The following is an 8,642-nucleotide window of genomic DNA, read 5'->3' on the forward strand; positions in this document are numbered from 1 at the left end:
TATTATAAGCAAATAAAAATTATAGCTTTTCTGCCAATAATAAAAACTGCATTCCATGTTAGATTCAGCATTTGGTTAAAAATAAAGAGGAACTCTTATATGTTTCCTGTGGGATTAAGATTTACTGAAAATTATAAATCACCAGTGATACTGTGGTTTACAAAGAAGGATAACTTCTTCTAAAAGACCCACATATTTACATTTAAAAAACATTTTTCATAGCCTTTAGACCCATTAAAAGAACTTAAATAATTTTGAGGATAAATGCTGTGTTCTTTACCTTTTATGTTTTAGCAGCACTCCTTATTTTCTCTCCATGCAGCTGACCTCCCTAAACCTTTGAAAAACGCTGTTACATCCTTTTACGTTTTCACAATTTTACAATGAGGGGAAAAATAACTCCTGTGATAGTTTTCAAGATAATACTCGAAGCAGCCTGATTCAGATGTTTAGCTTTCGAGAGTCAACAGAAGGAAAAGGCTTTCGTTGACCTTGGGTTTTGAGAATAAATAGGATAACACCTGATTCGAGACAGGAAGCTTTAGTTGGGGTAAATATGCAGAGCAAAGCAGAGGGTGTCAATCCAGTTTAGCATTTGAATGCAGCCTCTGCTCTTTTGGTTATGCTCTTGAGCCTGTTTCTACTTTTGGCTCTTAAATTCCACAGAACTTCTGTAAAATCAGCAGGGACAGTGCTAATAAATTTATAATGTTGTTTTGTATTTCTGAACATAGTACCTCAGTAATTAGGTGAAATATTTATGATGAATATAAAACAATGCAAATTCATTTGTTTGCCTGAAAGCCAGCTTGTTATTTATTTAGATTTATCTTTGAATGATTCTTAAATTGAATCACAGTATGAATGAGGGTGATATTTAAAGCAGAGAAAATTTGCTATAGTGTATTGATGCATTACACTCTATTAGCTAGTGTTAAATCTATGCAGAGGATGTTTAAAAAAAAAACAGAAAACAAAAAAAACCCCCACTTTGATCTGAGAATAATTCCTTTTTTGTCTTATTTTGGTAGGAATTCCACAAGCTGACTTAATTCCCCACTGCTAAAATCTTTAATAAATCTGGTGTTTCATTATAGCAGTTATACATATGTGAACTGGATCCTGAATTACAGGACAGGTAGGAGTAGGTTCAGCATAATATAATCTAATTTTCACTTCAGCTGGCTATGTTTTCCTTCATGGGCTACTACTTCCAGTAGTTTTTGTCATTTACTATTTTCAGTCCTCTAACTAATTCCAATCCAATGAATGTAGTGACCTATGAAAGGAAATGTCTGTGCAGAGTCCCTGTGTTGATGATTATGAACTAAATTGTTTACTTTGTTTGGATTTTTTTTTTCCTTCCCTAAATGAAAAATATCTTCCAAAAATAACTTCCTTTGCAAACATAATACTCTTGCTCTCCTCAGCTTTTTGCTTGACAGTCATGTTCATATCATGACTAAAGGAGGTTATCTTAAGGTAAAAAAAAAATAAATATATGTATTCAGTTTGAAAAGGATATTTTATTTTGAAGCCCTTATGTGAGAAAGTGTGCATTCACAAATAGGAGCAACTATAGATTTTTATGATATTTTATCTAATTTTGGGTGGACTGCTAATGTGCTGAAAAATTATAGAGGTTCACGTGTGGGAAGACTTCACTAATAAGCACTTTGGCAGTGTGTGATATGAACATATCCTCTGCTTCTTGCTTGATTCTGGTTTTGGCAAAACAGCCCTGAGCAATCAAAGGTGACCAACTCTTACTTGAATTGACCAAGTACACTTTCCATAAGGTTCTGTCTCGCTGTCAAATCTGCAGCCAGTACCTGGGAGCTTGAGGAACATATGGCCACTACTTGGGAGCTTCATTCCTCGGTTTTATCATCATTTTACATGTATTTTATGAGCATATAAATAGATTTTAAAATAGCTTTTCCCCATTACACGGTGACATCTAGGCTGTGATGTTCAGACCGAGAGCAGGGCTCCTGGACAAAAGCAAGGAATGAAGTTTCTACCTTATGGTGTCTTATGTTGCCACCAAATGTGCTGCCACCAGAGCACATGGACTGTGATACACGAGCAGGTGGGACACAGGAGTGAGATCTGTGTGTCAGTGCTGATCTGTGACGTGTTCAGCCCAAGGTAGGCACCTGCAAGGATTTGCAGGTTGGAATTTCTCTTTTTCGTTGGCTTCCCAATATCTTAAGAGGGAGATAAAAAGAGGGTTAGAAAACATGTGGGCCCTCTCTGTTAGGAAATGGGAAATCTGGTTACCTGGGATATGGAGAATGCTGAGCTACTCCAGGACTTTTTTTTTGCCTGAGTTTTCACTGGCAAATGCTCCCCCAAAATGCAGAAGGCAAAGTCAGGGACTGGGAGAACGGAGAACTGGTAGAAGATCAGGTGTGAGATCATCTAAAGAACAAGAAGCTGCACAAGTCATGGAACCTGAGGGGACACATTTACTGGTGGCCTGAGGGAACAGGTCCATGCAGTTGTTGGGCCCCTGTCCATAATGTTTGAGAAGCCATGGCAGTCCAGCAAAGATCCCACTAGCTGCAAGGGTGAAACAGAACCTCCACTTTTAAAAAAGGGAAAAAAGCAGGGTGCTCACCTGTGCCCAGCAAGGTGATGGAGGGGATCCTCCTGGAAATCATGCTAATGCACATGGAAAAAGGTGGTGATTTGTGGCAGCCAACATGGATTCAGTACGAGCAAAGAGTGCCTGATGTGATAGGGTTAGAGTGTGGTGCATAAGGAAAGAGTGACCTAGAACTGTGCAAAGGATGTGTCGCTGTCCTGCAGGGCCTCCTTGTCTCTAAACAGGAGAGCTTTAAAGGACTACATTTTCAATAAATCACCCATGCCTGCTGCTCAGTTTCTGGGCTCTTAAAAATTATCTGAAACATGCTGAAAACATAGAGGAGTGCTCAGTAAATTTAGTTGGCTTGAAATGCGCTACTGTGTGTTACTATGAGAATGCTGTTCGGAGTCTCTTGCTGCCACACGCGTCTTTTGGAAAACAATTTCCTTTTTGGAAATGCAAATCAGGCACTATGGTTTGATGCCATAGTAGGACTGGGAAGTTTGAGTCTGATACAGAAATATTAGTCACAGAAGAGGTAATTGAGTGCTGTGCTATAACATTTGTTACTGAAGAAATTTCATTTGTGATTCAGTCTTAGAGAATTAAGATCCACACGTGATGGGCACTCCTTGTCAATTTTCCTGTTCCTACACTAAAAGGTCTTGCTAAAATTTCCTTCTTTACAGGCATGCCCAGGAAAAAGATGAAGTTGTCAGCTTCAGTAAGTAGAGCAATGCTCCTCCTCTTCAAACCTCAGTGGCATGAAAATTTTCAGCTTTTTTTTCATTTTTAAGATATAAAAATTTATTTCTCCTGGTGGATTGCCCATATGGAGAGATTTAAAGAAATATATGAGGCATATTCATAGCAAAGAACAAGTAAACATTCCCACTCTCTCAATTACTTTTGATTAAAAAAAAAATGGTATTTTTGAGCAAATCTCATAATTTTAAGGCTGTCTCTAGGCTTCAGAGCCTTGAGTTGGCAATGGCACAGAGGTGGGGGGGTGTGCTGTGGAATGGTATGGAAGGCGAAGTCCTGTGATCATTTCCAGCTCTAGAAAGTAGGCTAAAAAAAAACCTCTTTTGAAGGAATATTTTGGTTAACGTTGTATTTCCTGATATTCCCGGATCACATGTGCCATAGAGTTCAAAAATATTGTTCAAAAATCTAAAAATAGAAATCAAAATACTCAAAATAGGACTCCAGTCGTATAAATAACGATTTAAATCAGGGTGCAGAAATAGCTTGTGCTCAGCTCCCTGTCTCCGTGCCGAGCCCGGTGGCTGTGGGGCAATGGTGGCACAGGGCTCCAGCCCCCGCTGTCCTCCTCGAGCTGTGCTGCTCCTCTGGGCTCCCTCATCCCTTTCCAGATCCCCATCTCACCATGACACCCATGGATATGGCTGCACTTCACAGAATCATAGCATGGTTTGTGGAAGGGACCCTAAAGATTGTCATTTCACCCCCCTGCCATGGGCAAGGACACCTTCCACTATCCCAGGCTGCTCCAAGCCCCATCCAGCCTGGCCACGGACTCTTCCAGGAACGGGGCAACCACAGCTCCCCTGGGCAACCTGTACCGGGGCCTCACCATCCTCACAGTAAAGATTTCTTTCCCTAATATCCTGTCTAAACCCATCCTCCTTCAGTTTGGAGTCATTCCCCCTTGTCCTGTCACTCCAGGCTCTTGGAAACTGTCCCTCTCCACCTTTTCTGTAGGTTCCCTTCTGGTTCTGGAAGTATGGAATTAGGTCACACTGAAGATTCTCTTCTCCGGGGTGAACATTCCCAATACTCTCATCATTTCCTCATAGAGGTTCTCCATCCCTCTAACCTGAACCTCCTCTAGGCTCACTCCAACAGCCCCGTGTCCTTCCTGTGCTGAGGACACCAGAGATGAAGGCAGCACTGCCTGGACTCACCAGGATGGAGCAGAGGGGCAGGATGACCTCCCTTACTGTTTGGTCAGTATAAATAGCAATATTTTACTGAGCAGACGTACTGAGCTTTCGGCCTTGGTTTGCTGATGTCATTTTAGAAAAGCAGTTGGATGTGGCCCATGAGAAAAAATGCATTTATTCTAAGAAAAAAATGAAAATTAACTTCTTTTTTTTTTTAATAATAATGACTTAAAATGTCAGAATGACTTTGCTATTAAACCCTCAGTATGTTTTTAGTAAGGGGACTACTAGTTCTTCCTCCACCTCCACAAGAAACCCACCCCAAACCCACATTTATGTTGTTAATAGCATAACTGCCTTAGTCCTAAGAAGTGATTCTCTGCTGTGGTTGACAGTGCTGGGGAAATAGCTGGCTAAGTGATTCTTGGATTTTAAACCACAAAATGCTGATCATGACTCCAACATTCACTTTTCAACTTTGGGAGGAACAGGATTTTGACCTCAGAAAAGGCACAGTGCCTGTGCTCATTAACATCCTTGTGGATGTCTTTTTCTTTAAGGGAAGGTCTATAGGAATAGGCCCTAAGACATAAAGAAAATAAAAGTCACTGACTATGGGCTAGTAGTGAAGGCATAGTAGTAATGAAGAATGACAAAGAAGTAAAAATGAGAACTCAGAAACCAAATTTTTCCCAGAAATGGAACTGTGGATATTTTCATTGCTCTTATTGGCTTTCTGAAAGCCACTCGTGCTAACAGAGTTTTATGTCCATATATTTAAGTGGAGAGCAGATACTATGCCAGTAGCAAAAATTTGTTTTAATTACAAGATGAAAATAATTTTTAGTGGAAATTGAAGTAGTTTAGGTCTCAATCCTGCAAAGAGTTTTATGCTTGTGTTTAATTAGTGTTAATGTCTCTAAGTAGTCCCATGATGAATCCTATTGATGAAAATGGCACTGCTCAGCTTGGGTACAGCTAAACATAAAAATATGTCTTTATAGGGTTAAAGGCTTGGTTTGCAATTGCACAGATTGATTTTTCACTCCAGGTCTTAAAAAAAAAAGCTTGAATTCTGTGTTACAAATACATTTTGATTTCACTGTTTTATTGCCCTGGTCATTAAGATAAAGGCTGGATGTGGCAACCTGTTGACTCAAGAACTAAGCTACACACAGTCCTTGCTCTTGTCCCTAAGGAAAGGTTTAAGATCCTTACCATTCCCCTGGTCTGATTTCCACCCTCTCTTAGCTTGCCATTCCCACTAATGAAAGTATTTTCACTATCCCTCAGAGTAAAGCAAAGCAAGAGCAAATTATTGCTAGTAGCCACCTGCTGCTGTAGTTTAGATCACGTAATCAAAGAACAAGAGCACTACAGTGATGGAACATTCATTTCAGATAGCAAATAATTTATTGAATATTGAGAGGAGCAGTGTCCTCAGTGTTTTGAGAAACTGTGTTCCCTGTTTATCAGTTGGTTACCATGAAAAGGTCAAATATTCTGAATTTTTGATCGCACACTGCATTTGTTGTAACTCAATACTTCTCCCAAATCAAAAAACAAATGAGGCCAGAAGATGTTTGTCCCATTAGCAATGTGTAAGTGAAAGTCTGCAAATAATTAGATATCTAGGATACAGTAAACTGGTAAACATTTTAAATTATTAAAGATATTAATAAGGAACACTGAGGAGTTATTTTTTCCAAGTAAGAAATGATTTTCTGATGAAAGGGTGAAAAACTATTCTGTGTCAGTGAAACATTTGTACATGCTGATACTGAAAAGCCCATGAAATTAAGTAAATTTCCAATTGATAAAACTTTATTGTCCTGGAAGAGCATACATATATATATATATATATTTATATATTTGAGAGACACCTGTGCATGCCTATTCTCACCATCTCTCTAAATGTTTTGATTTTCTATTACAATTTTTCTTACAGTTCAGGCTATCAAAACGACTCCTTTCACTGAGAAAATGGGGATTGCACACACGAAGTTGAGACACTTTGGGTGGGGATGTGTGTCCATGGGTGTTTCATCATGAGTTATGCTAGAATAAAAATAGAGTTTTCTCTGCCTGGTGTTCTATCTCTGTCTTTGTTCTGTTATGAACATAAGGAGAGATATTAACTTCCTTTCATTAAACAAATGCATTATATTTTTGTTTTGCTACGTGATGAAGGCTGGAAAATACTTTATTTTATTTATTTTCCTCTCAGCATCTTCCCAGTGCTATTTTGCCATCAGCCACCAATGTTGATTATTTTTATCTACTTGCTTCTTTCTCCTTTCCCCCAGCAGCAGCACAATCTACAGGAGTTGTTTAGAGTGAACCCTTTCAAATATGAACACCATTGTTTCACTGAGACCCTCCTCCTGGACCTGCCCTAAATCTCCTCTGTGGTAAGGAAAATTATTTTCCTTACAAAACTGCAGTCCTGCCACTGAATTTATTGCCAAAATCTGAAGTCTTCCTTGCTCTTTCCTGGGACTTTAATGATCCAGTGCAGAGGGTGAAGGTGCTGGAGAAGAAATGTGGATGTGCTGCAGAAACCATTGCAGTTGAAAGAAGAAGAAGCAGGTGAAAAGGTGGATGGTGTCTTCATCAATAGGAAGCAAAACATAACTTGAATTAAGTGCACATCAGCCAATGATGGTTGAGGTTATGTAAAATTATAAATATTGACAAGAGAGACCATGTCCTGCCTTGGCTGGCAGGTGAAGTCACAGAGATAAGAGTTGTATCATCAGCTTTGGTTATTTCAGTGAACCTGGTCAAAAGGAAGAGGTGAAATTTGCTTCATTGCTGAAGAAAAATAATCTTTCTTACCATCTCTGGTTGCTGGTAGGTTGGGAAGGAAATTTCTTTTTAGGTAACTTCATCTGAGGTGTGATGTCATCTGTTATACATTTTTAAATTTCCTTTGTAGTTATAATAATGTAATACATTGTAAGCACGATGCATGTTAGATCTGCACTTCATTCTCTGTTGATTTATTTTAAAATACTGAGCTAAGCTGAAGAGATCTGTGCTTTTATTCTAAGCCTCCAACCAAGATTTTAAACTAAAATCAAGTTTCAAACCAAACTTTTAGACTTGATTCTTTCATTTCAGGTATTGACCAATGTTCTCTGGGCAGTATAGAATAAGTTGCCTGAAATTTGTTTGCCTTAGTTACCAGATTTCCATGGTTTCTACAACAATGAAAAAATATTATAGTATATAATTTTTTTTTTTAATTATTCAAAGTGGTGAAAATAGTACCCTTTTCATCTAAATTAGAAGGGCATAGAAAAGACAAATATCTTGAGTCTTGATGGATATTAAGATCCTTCCGTGTGTAAATAACCAGCCTGTTGTCAGAATTTCTGTGAAGGCCTGTGAAAAGGCTTTACCTCACTTGACCACTGGTCTCCTATCACATCCTACAGATCCTGCCTTGCCTTTGCTGGCCACAAAGTACTTAAAATATCTTTTTAAAGTCATTTTTCACAATCATTTGCTTGTATTTCTGTGTAAGAATGCTCTCCACCAAGGGCTGAATTTGGTGCTTGGCAAGGTAAGGTAGAGGGTTTGAAGATCCCCCATTGAGAAGATTTCCTTGTGAGCAGAGTAAAAATCAGGAATAATTCTGTAAGAAATGTGGGCAGATTTAAGGGACAATCTGGGGACATGAGAAGTGACCTGCTCTGGGCTGTGGAGAGTGGAACAGAAAGACAATGAGACGCTTTGAGCAGGAGGGATAAAAAGTGAAATAACAGGGTCAGAACCATTCTATCTCACAAGACTTTGTGCTTAACCAAGCATATCAAAGGCTGTGTCTTCTCCAGCACAATGTGTGCCCCTTCCTTCCCTCACTGGTGTTTAACCTTTCCCTGTGATGGTGAATGCACTGCCCCAGCCTGTCACACACAGTGTGGCACCAAACTGGTGGCTGCTCCTCACCCTGCGGCTCCCAGCTCCTCGTGGCTTTAGCTCAGCGAGTTCCCTCTGATCTCAATGTCTTCAGCTGTTGTCCTCCACACAGGGGACCCTCGTGTTTGGCAGCCACTGCTGGACCAGGCCCATGGAACTGCTACCATGGCTCATCTCCTGCAGCTTAGCTCCAGGTTATCAATCTGGGGATGGAGTCG

The 8,642-nt window shown here is 39.6% G+C and overlaps 1 long non-coding RNA gene across 1 annotated transcript; it reads left to right on the top strand.

Annotated features, from left to right (window-relative positions):
• Positions 1-4,299: 4,299 nt before the first annotated feature.
• On the top strand, positions 4,300-7,578 carry LOC107207785. Its single transcript, XR_004498318.1, has 3 exons — positions 4,300-4,563; positions 6,810-6,911; positions 7,014-7,578. It is a non-coding gene; the product is annotated as an uncharacterized LOC107207785 (long non-coding RNA).
• Positions 7,579-8,642: the final 1,064 nt, after the last annotated feature.

The sequence above is a fragment of the Parus major genome, chromosome 7 (genome assembly GCF_001522545.3).
Source record: "Parus major isolate Abel chromosome 7, Parus_major1.1, whole genome shotgun sequence".
In the NCBI taxonomy this organism is placed as follows: domain Eukaryota; kingdom Metazoa; phylum Chordata; class Aves; order Passeriformes; family Paridae; genus Parus; species Parus major.